Source organism: Pinus tabuliformis, chromosome 4_2 (assembly GCF_031772625.1).
Source record: "Pinus tabuliformis cultivar Carrire ecotype Pingquan chromosome 4_2, CPIR1, whole genome shotgun sequence".
NCBI lineage: Eukaryota > Viridiplantae > Streptophyta > Pinopsida > Pinales > Pinaceae > Pinus > Pinus tabuliformis.
This window is the reverse complement of record NC_142304.1, coordinates 70,059,443-70,078,425: the sequence shown is the minus strand read 5'-3', so window position 1 is coordinate 70,078,425 and position 18,983 is coordinate 70,059,443. Positions and strand designations below refer to the sequence as shown.

General features: G+C 38.2%; 1 pseudogene; it reads right to left on the bottom strand.

Annotated features, from left to right (window-relative positions):
- LOC149168276 (conserved oligomeric Golgi complex subunit 5-like) overlaps positions 1-18,345 on the bottom strand; it is a 69,573-nt pseudogene extending 51,228 nt beyond the window's left edge.
- Positions 18,346-18,983: the final 638 nt, after the last annotated feature.

The following is an 18,983-nucleotide window of genomic DNA, read 5'->3' as shown; positions in this document are numbered from 1 at the left end:
ATTGCACAAAAAGATCGAGCGCTTGTTTTGTTCAGCTCGTTAAAACTATCGAAAATTCATCCCTTCTGTATTGTTTTATACTTTTTCGGACTTAAGGGATTAGATGACGAAAAAGGAATTTCGGAGTTACCTTTACCTACCTTTTCAGACTCTCTAAAAATGAAAAGGACCGAGTTATCTTTGTCGTTAAACTCGTTAAAAAGATTAATAGCGACAAACTTGTCTTTAGACGGGAACGAGTTTCACTATCGCTAGGCTCGTTAAAACATAGCAATGGGTTTGCCCGAAGGGAAAATTATAGAACAAGAATATGTTATCCTCCTCAAGCTTGACAAAAATAAAGAGGTACTGGTCAGCAATGACTGGGGAAAAATTGGGAAGAAACTCAAAGAATCTTTATTGGTAGCAAGTCGCTCTTGAACATGACACTTCCACTTCGTGCCTGAGTCAGGTTGGGTTGTTTCATTCACCGGTCACATCACCATGGTCACGCCATACCATCCACATTTGGGGTAAATGCTACCAATCCATCACATAAGTGTCGCCGACATGTTCAAAAGAAGTCATCCAGAGAAGTCATCCGTGTCCTATCCACTACCATACATTACACTTCATTCTTTCATGACCGCCATCCTAAACCATATATCATCAGATCGTTTCCACCTCCATCAAAATCATTTGCTCTGTTCCGTGTCATTGATGTGGGATTCATCAAGGCCCTCCTTTGACGAATCGCTTCTTGTCGACACCAGCTCATTATCCAAGAAGTTGATCTAGGAACACCCCCTTCAGTACTTTGAAGCTTGCATGCCTCAATGGCAAGTTTCTCACTTCCGGCGACAGGTATACATCAATGACCTTCGACCGAAAGATTTTGCGTGGTGTTCGACGCCAGGTCCTTTATTCACACCACGTGAATTGTACTGCAGTACTTTGAGGGTCATCATCATTATCGGTGATTCCTCTCGCGCTTGTTAACAGTTTACATCATTGACTGGTAATCAAGCGATGTCTTTCCATGTTCGACTTCAAAACATTTCTCACATGGATCGACTTGTACTTCGAGTGAAGATCGGACGAGATTGAAGACCCCGGATCTAGTTTCATCCATCCGGGCTGCGATATATATTTAGGAGAATAAAGACATTGAAATGTACAGCGTTGCAGCACAGATAATCATCCTACCAAAAGGATGATGGCTCTATCAGAATCATCAGTCTACCATCAGACGATTGTCTATCCTATGTACATGAAAATGAATTTATAAAGTTGAGCGTGGGAATGCCCGCCTCAGCTAGATCATGAAAATAGTATGAAGATAATGTATTGTATTGTATCTTATTACAGGTCTCCTCCCAGCATTAAAAGAACTTCGGATCCTCCTAATAAAGCATTTCACCCGATAAACGGCCTCATACTTTAGGGGGCAACTGTTATAGACATTTTTGTGCCTTACAGCTCTAAGCATGAAATGTCCATAAACCAAGGGATCCTAAGTCCCTAAAAGTGTTGTTCCGACCCCTAAAGGAACAAGGTCAACAAATTACAGCTTCTCCCAAAAGTTCTCCACCAGAAACTGCTCAGAATCAGTCAAATCAGGATCATTTCAGCTGCTCCACTAGCTAGCTGCATTGCATAGCACCCAAGTACACTAGCTAGGTGTGTTGCAACGCACCTAAATGCACTACCAGGGTGCGTTGAGCGGGAAATGACAAATGGCAGTGTCATTCCGCGAGGTGGACAGACAATGGAAGCTTCCAGAATCTTCCCCAATGACACTTGCCTCACTGAGTTCGACCAAGTATGAGTAAGAGGCTCTCAGTCTCCAAGTGGAAGCAAGAACTGACAGAGAGAAGCCACTAGTCAGATCATAATCTGACTCATCCTCTTTGCATACATCTATATATGGATCCCTCATCCCAGAGATCCAGAGGCTGGAATTTTGTACATTGCAGAGAATTGATGTTGGTTTTGAGATAGATATCAGAGTATTGGGTGATTTATGCTTTGTTGGAGGTGAAGAGGGGATTCCTTTGCTGGGAGGTTGATGTTGGATCAGGAATCATCGGTTGTAACTCCTCCTGGACCTTCTTGTTATATCAATAAAACTATTTGAATTTCTCCTACATGCTTGTGTTTCATTGATGTTTGTTACATTTGTATGTTTAGCTTAAATCTGATCCTAAGCTATTTATGAATATAAATCCATGTCTTTGTGTAGTTTTCTTCTTCTGTGATCTTACAGGAACTTGGTGAAGCTGGGCAAGTAAGGGAGCAGGTAGCTGGAAGCTGTCAAAGAGAAGAGAGATTGGATCTAAGGACTAGCGCAAGACACAGGTTGGTTCATCCTATTCCTCTTCGTTTATAGTTCATAAAGAAGAATACAAATGTAGTTTTCTCTGTTTGTTTCTAAGGTACTGTCACACCTTAGTGGGATAGGGTCGTTCTGAATAGACACTTTTCCCGTTAACAGGATGGACAATACATAAAGAAGCACAAGAAGATTGAAATTGCAAATGTAAATCCCCAATATATCAGAATGGCAATGTAATATTTTAAAGCGCCAGTAAACACCAAGAATGGAGGTGAAATACCAGTCTAGTTGTAGAAATTGTACCTTGGTCAAGTTGTTGTTATAGTTGACGTAGGATTTTTTTGGTTTCCCATGTTGCAAAAAATGTAAGGGTAGTTGTGAGGGCATGATAGCTAAGGAGTTCTAGAGCATGCTACGAAATGAAAAGGCATGCTAACACATGCTAGAAAATTTTGTGGTTTGACGGTTTGATTTAATTTTATGGTGTTACTTTTATTGTCCTCTTTGTATAGCACTATTTTTCCTAGTTTGGAACATTATAGTCAGCGAGTTCCAGGTGTGCTAAGGAGGGAGTAAGAAGGTATGCTATGCATTGCTGCCAAGGCATGCTAGAGAGCTAGGGAAGCATACCAAGATGTGCCAAGCGCCAAGGTGTGCCAATGCGTTCTAAGGAGTGTTAGGGAGTGCCAAAGAAACATAAGGGAGAACTAGGTCAAAATGCATGGAAATGAATGAATAAGAGTGTGTGACAGGGAGTGTCAATGAGTTCCAAGTGTGCTAAGGAGAGAGTGACATGGTATGATAGGTTGTGCTAACTCATGCTAGATTGCTAGGGCGACATGTAGCCAAGATGTTCCACATGCCAGGGTGTGTCAACATGTGCTAGGACATGTTAGGGAGTGTTGGGGAAACACAAGGGAGCACTAGGTCAAATTAGTGCATGCAAATGAACAAATAAGAGTTTGTGACAGGAAGTGTCGGTGAGATACAAGTGTGTTGAGGGAGTAGCAAGGTATGGTACGCAGTGCTAAGGCATGCTAGAGGCCAGGGAAACATGCCAAGATGTGTCAAGTGCTAGGGTGTGCCAAAGCATGCCAGGGAGTGTTATGGAGTGCCAAGGAATGCAAGAGTGCCAAGGCAACATACCAAGATGTGCCATGTGCCAGGGTGTGTCAATGTGTGCCAGTGAATGTTAGGTAGTGCCACAAAAACACAACAGAGAACTAGTTCAAAATTCATGGAAATGAAGATATAAGAGTGTGTGATAGGGAGTGTCAACACGTTCTAAGTGTTCTAAGGAGGGAATGACAAGGTTATATGCTAAGTTGTACCAAGGCATGATAGAGTGCCAAGGCATGTAAGAGAGTGCTAGGTTGTGCTAGAGAGTGCAAAGCATGCCAAGAAATGTAGGGGATGCTAACACATGCCACATAGGGCTAAGGGATTGTTAGACGTGCCATGTGTTATGGCATGTCAAGATGTAAACTGTGTTTCTTAGTTGTTTTATGGCCATGGTTGGATGCGATCCTTGAATTGGTAACTTATTAAGTGGGATGAATTGAGATTAGACATGAGTAGCCTAAGATGTGTTATAGGAAGTGATTAGGTGAACAAGGCATGGTCTAGTTGTAGTAACTATAACTTGGTTAATTTGTTTTAGTTGGGGCAGGACTTGGTTGGGTTCCAACCAAGTCTAAAAAAAGTAAGGGTAGTTGTGATGGAATGATAGCTAAGGAGTGTTAGGACATTCCAAGGAATGAAAAGGTGTGCTAACACATAGAAGACAATGTCAATGGATGGTGAGGACTGTTAGGGAGAGTCAGGGGAACACAAGGGAGAACTAGGTCAAAATTCTTGGAAATGAAGAAATAAGAGTATGTGCCATGGAGTGTCAGTGAATTCCAAGTGTCCCAAGGATTAAGGGTTTTAGGAGAAGTTCAGAATAGGAATTGCAAGAGGCAAGCCTATGGTTGTGATAAGGCGTGGACAAAGCAATTTCAGAGAAAGGTAAACTTTGGGTTGGGCACAATATTGTTTTGCTAATGAATTGGTTGGGTTCCCAAATAGCAAAAAAAGTAAGGTTATCTGTGAGGGTGTTAGCATCAATCAGTTCAGTCTATCACCGGTGATAAAATGTTCTCTTACAAGGTTTTGTTAGGCTTTCAAGTCAAATTTTTGTCATTTCAGTGAGCCTTCAAATAAAAATTTGGTCACCGGCTAGTGTGTCTAGGGCTATTTCCACTCTCTCAAGAATTTCATATGCCACTCACTTTCATCTCTCAATTGAGTCTACCATCATGAAAACATCATTAATATCACTTCAATCACATCATCATGGTCTCCATTCAACTCAGTGTCACCATTAGATCATTAGGGTTAAGGTCAGAAAATCAGTCATTTCATGTATAAGTCCGACAAATGAGGAGTAGCAATAGATAAATTTGTTCAATAACAATTGATTTCAAATGTAATTTATATTTTTAGATGTAATAACGTTCCTAAGGTTCTAAAGTTACAAGAAGAGGTCCTAAGGCTACAAAACTCAAAAACAAAGTGAATTGGTGAGGGCCATCCTACCTCATTAATCACTTAGACACCAAAACCAAATTATAAAAGCACATGGAGGAGCTCATTCACACTCATTTTCACTTATCTACCATCCTAGCATCGAGATCCTCCCTCTCCTTTGCAAAAAATTGTGATTCCATATTCCTCACTGGAAAAAAATTGACTCTCACTATGCACAAAGAGCCTTCGTTGCGCACCTGGATAGCATGCTACGCACCTAGATACCATGTTGTGCATGGGGTAGAGTTGTCAAAAATTGTTGTTTGACTACCAAATTCATTTTTCAAAGCTCCTTTTTAGTCATTTCATCCTCCAAGATCTATAAAAAGTAAGTTGAATCATTTGCATTCCCTCCTTTGCCTCATATGTCAAGAAAATGATCAATACTTCTTCTTCTAGGGTTTACATGATTACCATGGTCTTGATCCTCAAATGATGAGTTGTTTCCCTAAAACCTATATTCCTTGTCCCTATACCTCTATTTATAGCTAATACACCATTTCCATCTATCACAAAGCCTTATCCCCTCAGTTTCTATCATTTTCCCTAAACCCTAATCTACCCTATCTATTTCTAGGATAGGCCTATGTTTTGGCCTTTTCCACCCCCTCCCCTCACTCATTTACCAAAATTCCTTTTTCCCCTACTCATGGACATAATACCCTACCCTCCTAAATTTCATTACAAATTTAGGCAACTCCTAAGTCCATCATACCACCTCATTTCCTCACAGCATCAAATTTCACTTTTTTTGCTTACCTTTCACCTAGGGTTTGAAGTACGGAGCCTGGCTCATCATCATTAGAGAAGAGGAAGTAAAAAAAGGGGGTAAAGATACTAAGGTTTGAGCCCTCTAATTGCAATGAAATCACCTCCTCCCCATTTTTCATGAAATGCTTTGAAGATGTCTATTGTTTAGGGTTTTGTCAAAGAGTGCAAGAAGTAGGTTACCACGAGCATCTCACATTTATATTTTCCCTCACCTTGAAGAAAGAAAAGATCACCATTGCAGGGACTGATTTCATGTTTTCAATGGGTGCCATCTCTCAAGCTACATGCATACCAAGCCATGGTGAAAACTGGTTCAAAGTCATGAACCTCGACCTAGACGAGTACAAACCCTACTTGAAATCACAATACAAAGGATCTCACTCACATGTTTTCCCATTCAGATACTTGTTGGAGAGATATGCACCATTGATGAAGGTTGTCATGAATTTCTTCATATGTGAGGGAATATTTTCTAGGCTATATCAGTACCAAATAAGACTGCTCATGCACTTTACAGCTACCAAGTCTCTAAATTTGTCTAGGTACTTGTATAAGAGCCTAACCAAAATGTATGAAAGGGTGAAATTGAAAGGAAAAGTGCATTATCCCAAATGAAAGAGAAGGACATGAAATGGGACACCTTCATTGAGGCAGCCTTGAAAACACATATAACCACTTCACCAAGCCAACACTAGACCATTTCAGTACAACCCATAGAGGTGGGTTCATCAAGGAAACATGATGAGGTTTCCAAGGCACGTAGGCCTGAGGCGACCAAGACATATAAGGGAGGCAGAAGCCTTTTGTTTTCTCCTCAAATTGAGGAAGGGGCCAAGCCTGCTACATCAAAAAAACAAGGATCACCATCACATCATGAGGATTCTTTGCATGATGAGGAGCCCATTGAGCATGACTTTGACGTAGTTGACTTGGAGGCACATGATGAGAATAAAACCCTGCAACAATTCATCAAAGAAAAGGATTCTCAAATCATGGAGCTCAAGGAAAATTTGGAAAGGGCCAAATTCATCATTTCATTCCTTGAGCAAGAAAACAGTCAACTTAAGGCAAAACAACTAGTCATGAAGAAAGATAAATTCAAAGCCAAGAAACAAGAGATGAAAGGAAAGGCAATGGTGGACCATGAGGACACTGAACAACATGAAGGACATGTGGCAAGGAAGAGACCAAGGAAAATGGGTCTTAGGAAGGCACTTCAAAGGGAAAGAGAACAAAATCCACCAATGGAATAATTGACCTTTGAAGAGAGGATTGGCTTGAAAAGTAAATTTCCACCTTGAGAAGATCCTTGACAAGGCCAACAAGGATAAAAAGTTGCAAAATAAACTGGCCATCCATTATTACACAAGGAATCAGGTTGCCAAGGTCAAAATCAAGCAGTTGAAGGAAAAACTCAAGGAAACCTTAATCAGACAAGAGGAGAAGGGTAAGTTAGATTTCCTTGTTGATGCATACATGATTGCATAAAACACCTCATCAGGCATCTCTATAAATATTTTGGGAGGATTTGGATAAAATTTTGTGTTTTGGTGCAGACTGGTGCAGACTTGCAATTTTTTAGCAATTTTTTGTCTAGGAGCGCAGCGAGCTCACACTGCGCTTCTTCCTAAAGGCTCCACATGATGGAAACTCAGAATTTTTGGAAATATTATGACCCCCTCTCAAAACCCATTTTCCCAATTTCCTGTTCTGGGCTTATTTTTTTAGAAATTTGCAAAAAAGAGGCCAAAAATCACCTTTCTGCCCCTCTTTTTTCATGATTTCATTGCACACCTGGAGACACCTTGGAATAATGGCCTTATATCAGCCAAAAATGGGTCATTTTCAGTTCACAAATACTCTAAAGACATCTACACTCTCCCAGATTTCCAGAAAAGGCTTCATATCTAGATTTGGACTTCAAAAGGGCACTCAAAAATGGCCTCCAACAACTCATTGCACACTTGTAAATTTCTGAGATGTTTGTAAAATTTTCACTGTGTAATTTTTTGTAATTCCTAGTTTGACTTTGGTAAAAGTCAAAAGGGTGAAGTAGGTGAATGTGAGGGGTAAAAGTAAATGTAAATAATGGGTTTTTAGTCCTTTTAAGTTGTTTTGGTATAAATTTGACCTCATTTATGAGAGAGGTTGGAATCAAAGTTAATTGTAGAAGTTTTTTAACTTCCTTAGACATTAGGGTTTGGTTAGAACACCTCATGGAACAGTTCCTAGAGTCATGGATTTGACACCTGAGAGTGGGAGATGTCGTTTTGGTATTTATGTATCATTTTCTCAGTGATAGAATGGTTTGGATTTCAGAGGAGAGATTTATTGTAGCTTGTACTTGGACATTTTCTAGAAATCAAAGGACGCAGTCATAGTTTGCAACTATTATCTAGGAATTCATGTGCAGTAAGTTTGTGATGTTATTTTTTCTCTGTTACAGCTTTATATGAAAGATATTCATATTCTCTTTCCATTCATCAATTCTTCAATGGTTTTCCTTACAATTTATAAACAAAATTATTTGCATAAAGCTTTGTTTTGATGGAAAAATCATTATCATGTGTTACTTTCTTTCTTGTTTAATGAATTCATGTTTCATGCTCATTAAGACCTTTTGCTTCTGATAAACACTACATTACGCCGAAAAACCCTAATATACATCAAAAAAGTAATGCTACATTTCTCCTTTATATCTTTGTCGTTGTAACCCTTTGATCCTCTAACCTAGCTACCTGGTTTTTCTCCCTTATCCAGCAACAAAACCCTAAATTTTCCAAAACCCACCTGAGCCTAGCTATCTAGCAATCCTCTACATTCCATTCATATCTTGGCTATGATTTCATAGAGAGGGCCCTCTCTATTTTGGTAGGGCTAGCTAGCAAACTAGTATATTGGTATGTGGTTACCTCTGTTGATCTCCTCATCAGCCTAGGACATTGTGGAGGATAACAGAGGGCATAACAACTAGGGAGTTCCAAGGTGTTCTAGTGAATGTAAGGTTCCCAAGTATTGGAAAAATGTAATTCTAGTTGTGAGGTCATGACTACCGAGGTGTGTTAGGGAATGCTAGGGCATTCTAACATGTGCCAGATAGTCTGAAGACCTGTCAAACAAGCTAATATGTGCCAGGTTCTAACGAATGTCAAGATGTACAAGGGTGTGACAATGCATGTCAAGGACTATCAAGGCAAAAAAAGGGAGGAACAAGTTAAACTACAAGGAAATGTCCACATAATAAGGTTAATAAGTCATCAATTTACCTTTTCCAGGAGGGGCATGCTAGGCACACCAACACTGGGTGCCAATAGGTGCCAAGTGCCAAGTGCCAATGTGCGTCAAGGAGTGTGATGAATGCTATGAAGTGGCAGAGCATATCGAAGAGTGCTAAGGTGTGCTAGAGAGTGCCAATGCATGTTGATGAGTGTTAGGGAGTACTAAGACAAAACAAGGGAGCACTAGGTCAAAATGCATGGAAGTGAATGAATATGAGGGTGTGCCGGGGAGTGTCAATGAGTGCTAGCTGTCATGCCAAGGAGGGAGTGACAAGGTATGCTAAGCACAGGTAAGGAATGCCAGGGAATATCAGGGACTGTCAAGAAGTTCTAGCATGTTCTAGGTAGTTCGAGGGGTGTGCTAACATGTGATAAATAGTGCCAAGGCATGCCAGGTGCTAAGACATGCTAGGATGTGCAAGGTTCCAGAGTATGCCAATATGCGTCAAGGAGTTTCAAGCAAAAAGAAGTAATAACCAAGCTAAAATGCAAGGAAATGAACACATAAGAGGGTTAATAAGTCAATACTTTATCTTTTTCAAAAGGGGCATGTTAGGCACACTAATATTATGTTCCAATACATGCCAACTGCCAATTTGTGCCAAGTGCTAATGCTTATCAATGCAATATTATGCCAAGGTGTTCCAAGGCATGCTAGGGACTACAGGGCATGCCAACATATGATAGGGGAGTGCTATTCTATACTAGGGCAGGCCAACATGTTCTTGGGCAACCTACTCATGGCAAGATGTTCTAGGTGCAAAGATGTTCAAGGTACAAAGATGTTCCAAGACATGTGAGGTGCCAAGGAATGTTAGTCAGGGAAAATTTTAAGAACCCCCCCTAAATTTACATGTATAATAAATGGGCAAATCTCCATGGTATATAGGAAAAATGGAAGGCGATTTTATCAATAATATGATATGTATATATAATTTTTTGGCGAATCTCTCACCAGGCATGGCGAATATTTTACTCAATTATAAAATCTTGTGTTTATTGAATACACAAATGAAATCATTGCATTTCTTTAAAATATCTTTTGAAATCAAAATTACCGAAATTACATATCGATAACCTAGTGGGTGTAGGATAAAATTCACCCATGCCATTCACACAAAGCATGACAAAATACCTAATACTATATATAAAACCAAGAAAAATTCAAATTCATCACTTCTAGGGACCTCGTAACCACCCTGCCAATACACAAGTATGTTCCTGTTTGCAATTAGAAAAATTACCCAAATTACAATCTGTTTACTCCAGCATATGTTGGAAAGTTCTAGAAGGATGACTAGTGCAATCAATCCATTCCTTTTAGCCCTGGATTTGTTTCAGTTTAAAACAAAAGTATACAAATATACTTGTCCAATGTCTATGCTTTAACCATTCACCTTAAGATGTTTTTACAATATAATTTCCTAAGTCTATTTAATATCTTCATTATCATAAAAACCAACCTATATCCATCTTAACTCCACATCTACCACTCTTAGGGGGATGAAATCTATTTATCCCTCTGAGCACTTGGTAGACCCAGAATTAAGATGGATCTAAGATGACAGAATTTCCCCTTTAAATAGTCTATGCTCACATGAATACCATGGTATTACCATGGATCAATACCATGGTTTATCATAAACCTGGAGCTTAAAAATTACTATTAGTAATTTATAAAAATTAATAAAATTAATAGTTGATTTTTATTTTATTTTTTATTTTAACCAAGCTAAAATGTTTAACATACATTAAATTACAACATCCATTTTTACTCTTGATTGGATCACTCTATGCTAGTTTTCATATCATGATATTTGATACCTCTCGGGGGTTAGTATATCCAGAGTAAAGATGGATCTATGATGGTTTAATTCCACCATTTAAATAGGCTACATTCCAGGTGAATACCATGGGTCAATACCATGTGCCATTTTGGTGAATACCATGGGTCAATACCATGTGCCATTTTTATTTTTATTAATACTAATATTAGGGTTAATAATGTTTTTTTGCATGGTATTAATAACAATCTAGTCCATGGTATTCGTCCCATAGTATTTTGCCCATAGGTTTCACCTCAATATAACGCATTTTTTGAGTGTGCGTAAATACAAGGTGACTTATGGAGTAAATATAAAAAAATGTTTTATTTGTTTACCATACCTCTCGTTTATTTATATTTTTATTAATTTACCATACCTCTTTTACAAATATGGTATTTGGCCCATAGGATTCACTTAAATAAAACCTCTTTCTTGAGCCTTCATAAATAGAACGAGGGTTATGGACTAAATATAAAAAGAGGTTTTACTTATTTACCATGCGTCTAGTTTATTTATATTTTTATTTATTTACCATACCTTTTGAGTAAGTATAAAATGACGTTTTATTTATTTACCATACCTCCACTTTACTTATATTTTTATTTGTTTACAACCTTGCATGTATATAAGGTGACTTATGGAGTAAATATAAAAAATGTTTTATTTATTTACCATACCTCTCATTTATTTATATTTTTATTAATTTACCATACCTCTTTTATAAATATGGTATTTGAGCCTTTGGCCCATAGGATTCACTTAAATAAAACCTATTCTTGAAAATGGGCGAATGGATTCACTTAAATAAAACATATTCTTGAAAATGGGCAAATGGAATGTTATAACTCCTAATTTCAAGGGCTAAATTTACCTTTTTTACCCTCTCCCTTAAAATAAGGTGGGCTATTTGAGGTGATTTGTAAAAATGTACTATGATAAAAAATATTCGCCCACTAAAAATTTAAAACCCCTTAATTTCGCCAAAGGGCGAACATTCGCCCCTAAAATTTTCTATGATGTTAGTCTATTGTTCCAAAGCATGTTAAGTTGTGCCATGAGTGTTGAGGAGTGCTACGTCTCTATCATTAAAAGAATTGACGGAGATTTATTATGTATTAAATAATATAGTTCCTAGACACACTAGTGGAACTTTATTTAAAGGAAATTTGCTAGATAATAAATATAATAGAGATGATTCATGTGTTGACTCATAGAAAACTATATTCTTATGACTTGAGGGAAATGATACACACTAATTACTTCTTAAAAAATTGACTGACTATTGTAACCACTATGACATTGGACACATAATGAAAAATACTCCACAAAAATGGTCTTAAATCGTTATCTTTTGACAAAAAATATAGTAGCAGGTACATAATGTCATAAAAAACTCATTGGAATGATCAATGATGACGAACATTTTTTGACCATCACCAAAAGTAACCAAAAAGAGAATTGGCGAGGGTCAATAAAACATTGTCACTAGAAGTGCCACCAAAGAGAGAATTAGTGATGGGCCTTTAACGACCCTCACCAAAAGTGTCACCAGAGAGAGAATTAGTGACGGGCCTTTAACGACCCTCACCAAAAGTGTCATTGAAAATGGTTTTGGTGACAAGCCTTAAAGGATCATCACTATATACACTTACAACAATGATTTTTTAAATATCGTCACCATATGAGACATTGATGACAGACCTTAAAAGGTCCCTCATAGGCATGAAGCGCCATCAAAAACTCAGTGGAATGATCAATGATGACGAACATTTATTGACCATCACCAAAAGTAGCCAAAAATATCATTGGTGACGGTCAATAAAAGATCATCACTAGAAGTGTCACCAAAGAGAGAATTAGTGATGGGCCTTTAAGGACCCTCACCAAAAGTGCCACCAAAGAGAGAATTAATGATGGGCCTTTAATGGCCCTCACCAAAAGTGTCATTGAAAATGTCTTTGGTGACAAACCTTAAAGGACCATCACTATATACACTTACAACAACACCTTTTTAAAAACTGTCACCATATGCGACATTAGTGACAGACCTTAAAGGTCCGTCAGAGGCATGACCCTCACCAATGACCTTTTTTCTTGTAGTGTTTGGTGGCGATTCATGCCATCCAAAGGTTTCGACACTATATCCTTTTATGGAAAACCACCATGATTTCTGATTGCAACCCCATGACATATATACTGACTCGTCAGTTGTTAGGGGAAAAATACTCCAAATGGATCATCATCCTACAGGAGTTTGATTTGGCATTTACTATTGCCAAATCAGAGAAATCACTTGTCTTTGTTGACTTAATATGTACTCTTCTGTCTGCAAGCACCCCAATTGATTTCCCTAAGCAGATACCTGATGAAACTTTGTTTCTAATCAACACTCTTGACCCCTAGTATGGAGACAATATTGTTTATCTCCAAACCCATAATTGTTAATCTACGTTGTCCTGATCCAACCGACATCGCATCTGGCATCAATCCCAACCCTATCGGATCATCGGAAATACATTGTATCGGGCCGGTGTGGACTCTATCCTTTGCAAATGTCTCACCCTTGAAGACGTTGAGCAGGTCTTAAATGATTGCCACTACGGTTCCTATGGTGGTCATATGTCTGGATATGTCACTGCTTAGAAGATCCTTCACACCAGTTATTTCTAGCCTTCTATATTTAAATATTACATTCTAGCTTTCCAAAAATGCCATGAATGCCAGATTTTCAACTGCAAGCAGCGCGCCCCACCCGCACCTGTACACCCAGTAATTACCATTGGCCCATTTTCCAAGTGGGGCATTGATTTCATGACATGTAACCCTCACTCAGCTGGGGGGCATGGTTATATCATTGTCTCCATCAACTATTTTATAAAATGGGCCAAGGCGATGCCTACATACAATGTTGACGATATTACTGTTGCGCAGTTCCTTTTTAACCACGTTATAGCACATTTTGGTGTCCCTCAAGCTATCGTGACTAACCATGGATCACATTTTTGTTAGCACACAATGGAAGAGATAACTGCTCAGTTGGGCCTTCGACATGATAGCTCACTTCCATATTATCCATAGGCCAATGGCAAAGTTGAAGCAGTCAATAAGGTTTTGATTACTATGCTTCAGCGTATTGTTGGGAAGCACTGAAAAGATTGGCATTTAATGCTATTCTCATCTCTTTGGGCTTACCAAACTTCTGCTAAGAGGAAACTCTTCCAATCGAATGCGAAATCCCTTCACTTAAGCTAGTTATCGAACTTCTTCCAAATACATTGCCTGAAGAGGAACAACTATTGTATCTTGAGAGACTGGACGAGACTCGTTGCATCACTGCGATGGTCATTGAAGCTTAAAATAAAAGGGTCAAAGCTCATTTTGACCAAATCATTTCTTCTTGCACTTTCATTGAAGGCAACTTGGTCCTTCTTTATGATCAAGCCAATAATAAGTTGGGGGCAGGAAAGTTCGACCCTATGTGGCATGGGCCTACATTGTCAAGCGTGTCTTACAAAAAGGTGCCTATGAGCTCTGTGATTATGAGGGAAACACATTGTCACAACCCCGTAATGGGATGTATATAAAAAAGTATTATGCATGAGATTCATATGATAACTTTGGTACATTAGTGTGTTAATTCATTAGTGTGCATTGTGATATTTTGTTGTGTTTGTTTTCTTTGTGGACATATGTTTTTTTGTTTACCTTGTGTTCCACTTGGTTTGCAGATACAGGTCATTACATTGGTTTTGCTCATGGTGCTTGTTGTAGCACACAGAGCCTCCCTTCCACAGCATGGGTACTCTATGACCCTAATGGTGAGTTGATTAACTCACAAGTTATCTTCCTTGGTCGAACAACCAATAATATTGTTGAATATAATGCAGTTATTGAACTCTTGTCAGAAGAAATTTCTCTTGGCATTAGGGATTTAGTTGTTAAATTGGATTCGCAGTTTGTTGTGTTACAACTAAACAATCATTATTCAGTAAGAAATCCACAAATATTGTGTATGTATCTACGCGTTATATTGTTCGAAAGAAATTTTGATTACATTACATATCAACATATTCCACGTAATTTAAATACATTAACTAATGCATTAGCAAATTTTGTTCTTGATAGACATTTGCGTCATTTGTAAAACTGAATCATGTTATGAACACATAAGTAGAAATAAAACATATGTAAACACTCCAACAGATGCGATATATATACATATATATATATATATACATATATATATATACATATATAGATATACATATATAGATATACATATATATATAAATATATATATATATATATACATATATATATATATATATATATATATATATATGTTAGGCCCCTATACTACTAGTGTAACCCCTTATTTTTATTAGTATAACCCACTTATTATATTGATGTACCCATGTAGTGCCCATATTGTTACTATTGTGCCCCATAGAAGCCCACTATTGTTATTATTGTGCCCTTACATTATTATTGTTATGTCGGCTCTGATTATGTTATGACTCCTTAAACTCCTATATATAGAAAGGAGGTCTTTTCATTTGTATCATCGAATAATTGTTCATTTATGTAATGTAAAGGAGGTTTCCCCCTCGAAGAGGCTGAATTCTAAGGCGTTGATCTATCTTTTCTAACTTTTCTTGAGCTGGTTTCATAACATTTGGTATCAGAGCTTTAGATTCTAGGGTTTCGCTGCACCAAACAGGTCATCGTGGAATTTTCGCTATAACTTTTTTTCTGTGACGTTTCAGAAGTCGCAAAAAAACCCATTTGAGAAGAAATCGTGTTGAATCTTGGGTCCGAATTTCAGAGCTTTTTGCGCCATATTTGTGGAGATATGATCTGAGGAAGTTGGTCTTTTTGCAGACTCCTGAATTACATTCAAAACAGGTGACCTGGGGAAAATTGTCATAACTTTCTCTCTGGGGATCGGATTGAAATTTCGTAAGAAGCTACAGAAAGAGGACGGACTGTAGTTTCTTGTATGCATTTTTCAGATCCAAAGGTTGAAACAGTGACTCGTGGCACGTTGTACAAGTTCGCTCTACTGAACTAGTCTATAATCAAGTCACTGTGGGAGATTTCGCATAACTCTTCCTTGGAGAATCCAATTTGGGCCAGACTTGTGGCATTGGAAAGAGGACACAGAGGGCTACTACAGGTCACAATATCAGAACTTAAAGATCCGCAAGTATAGAGTTATAGTCGTCTCAAGGTAGAGCTCCTAAAATCAAGAAAAAGCAAGATGAGGAAGTTTGATGGCAAGGATCCGGTAAATTGGATACTTCAGATGGAGCAATATTTTGATATACATGGTGTAAAACTGTTACAAAAGGTATGTATTGCATCTTCATATTTAGAACCAGATCAATTTTTATGGTACAAAGGGCTTTGTTCTCGTAAACAACTTGTTACGTGGTCAATTTTCACGGAGGAAATGATAGCACATTTGAGGATACAAAGAGAAACACCTTCTTTAGAGTAACACCACAACAATTGGAAAGAGTAAAAGGGCTTTGTGATATATTGGAAAGCAAAATTATGGAAACCAAGAAGTGTACCCCTCACAACTATAAAGATGGAAGTGTTGTTTCTCCTAGCCTTCCACAACCTACAAGGGTTACACCACAACAATTGGAACAAAGAAGAGAAAAAGGGATTTGTTACAATTGTGATAGCAAATGCACTAAAGGTCATAAGTGTGCTGAAAAGAAATTATTTTACATAGAATATGAAGAGGAGGAAGAAAAGGATCAATAAACAACAAAAGAAGAAGATATACGCCAGGACCCCACCACAGAGAAAGAAGAAATGAATCAGACCATATCTTGTAAAGCATTGGCAAGAATTACCACTCCTCAAACTATCAAGATAGAAGGACATATCAAGAAGAAAAAGGTGCAAGAAGTGAAGGATCACATCGATAAAGAAGAAATGAACCCAACCATTTCTTGTAATTCATTGTTCGAAATTACCACTCCTCAAACTATCAAGATAGAAGGACATATAAAGAAGAAAAATGTTCAAGAAGTGAAAGATCACATCGAGCATCAAGAAATAAATCCGACCATATCTTGTAAAGGATTGGAAGAAATTACCACTCCTCAAACTCCAGAGATAGAAGGACATATCAAGAAGGAAAAAGTCCAAGCAGTGAAAGATCACATCGAGCATCAACAAAAAGTTCTCCAACTTTTAAAGGATAACGCCACTTCGGTGCAAAATCAAACAAAACAACAGGCACTTAAAAAATGGTGACTTTACCGAATGGGAAGACTCTTCAAGGATGAGGATGTGGAAGCATTGTTTTGTGCTATTTATATTATCCAACCAGATTGGATAAACGAAGCAAGGGATGAATGGAAGAAGGAAGAAGAAGTATGGCCACTTATTCAAAAGTTGTAAAAGATCACAATTCAAACAATATTGCCAGAAATTAAAGAGGAAGGAAAAATCATATTGGAACCTGGAGCAGTCACAGAAACAAGAACCCGACAGCTACGAAATCGATCAATTTCAGAGTATCTCATCAAGTGGAAGAACTTACCCGCTGAATATTCCACATGGCAGGAAAAGAATTTTATACAGAAGCATCAAGAACTACTCAAGCGTTTAGGACAACGCTTTTTTAAGGAGAGGGGCATGTTAGGCCCCTATACTACTAGTGTAACCCCTTATTTTTATTAGTATAACCCACTTATTATATTGATGTACCCATGTAGTGCCCATATTGTTACTATTGTGCCCCATAGAAGCCCACTATTGTTATTATTGTGCCCTTACATTATTATTGTTATGTCGGCTCTGATTATGTTATGACCCCTTAGACTCCTATATATAGAAAGGAGGTCTTTTCATTTGTATCATCGAATAATTGTTCATTTATGTAATGTAAAGGAGGTTTCCCCCTCGAAGAGGCTGAATTCTAAGGCGTTGATCTATCTTTTCTAACTTTTCTTGAGCATATATATATATATATATATATATATATATATATATATATATATATATATATATATATATTGCATCTGTCAGAGTGTTTAAATCAAAATGTAAAAAAATAGATTGATCTGAGACACTTGGCTTTCAAAGCCTACAAAATGTGTAAAAGACTAGATAAACTATCAAACTGCACGGTGCTCATGATAGCACGAGACCACCCTGATCACTCGGCCTAGTAGCCAACGCAGTCTCACAGAGACTCCCATAGTGTGTCTCTACCAACACAGTGGAACATTGTTGATAATGGCATAATCTAGAACCCCTCGATTGATTGTCTCTAGATTGTGCTCCATCTCTGCTAAGGGGTCATCCCCTTCTTCGTAGTCTGCACCCACTATCGGATTGGCAGCTCGTCATGCTATTGGCGACATGTCTGGTGGTATCTCTAGTCCCACATCTGCACATTTATAATAAGTTGAGTCTTAGTTCACACTTTTATAAAAATCATAAAAACTTGAAAAAACTCAAAAAATAAGTTTTTACCTGCGTCGATCCATTGTTCGCCTAGTGGCAAAGGTAGATCTGGATCCCCTCTTAAATTTGTGTCGGCATAAGCATAATCGTCTACCATAAGTAGCTAGTGTTCAAGCCATGCACAGAACTATGGTGGATAATGCATATGTTGACCCATGCCTCCTCGAGGCATGAGCTAGCTCCATCTCACGAGCCTCAGATCTCAGGGGGAAGGATGTGATACTTCTGCCCACTAATACCAAAAAGAGTGGTATCCTCTTCAACAAGAAGGTAACCAATATAGAACCAAACCTGAATTGCTTCAGGTGTCCGTTCTTACCCTTGGTCAGTTGGCGTTTCATATTTGCCAAAAAGCCTCCACACCAATTGAATATGGTGGGGGTAAAACATGCAATAGCATACTGAAACTAAGAATTGGAAGCCTCATGCAAAGCTTTCATGTCGAATACACATGCCATGGTGAACAAAATTGTTCTCAAAACAAGGTTATTGGTGATTGTTGCAATCTTCACCTTACCTCCGTTGGTTATCTCGACACCAGGACAGTATCTATGGACTAGACTCTTGGTACTCTCACCTCCCTAGCGAGATCCAAAGAGTTGAACTGCCTCTCCTTGATGGGATAATCCCATGATGAAATAGATGTCCATCTCCTCCAGTTCCAGTTCTTTCCCTTTGATGATGAAAATCTCTCAGTCTACATCCCAAAGGCTGATCAGATAGGATAGAAACTCC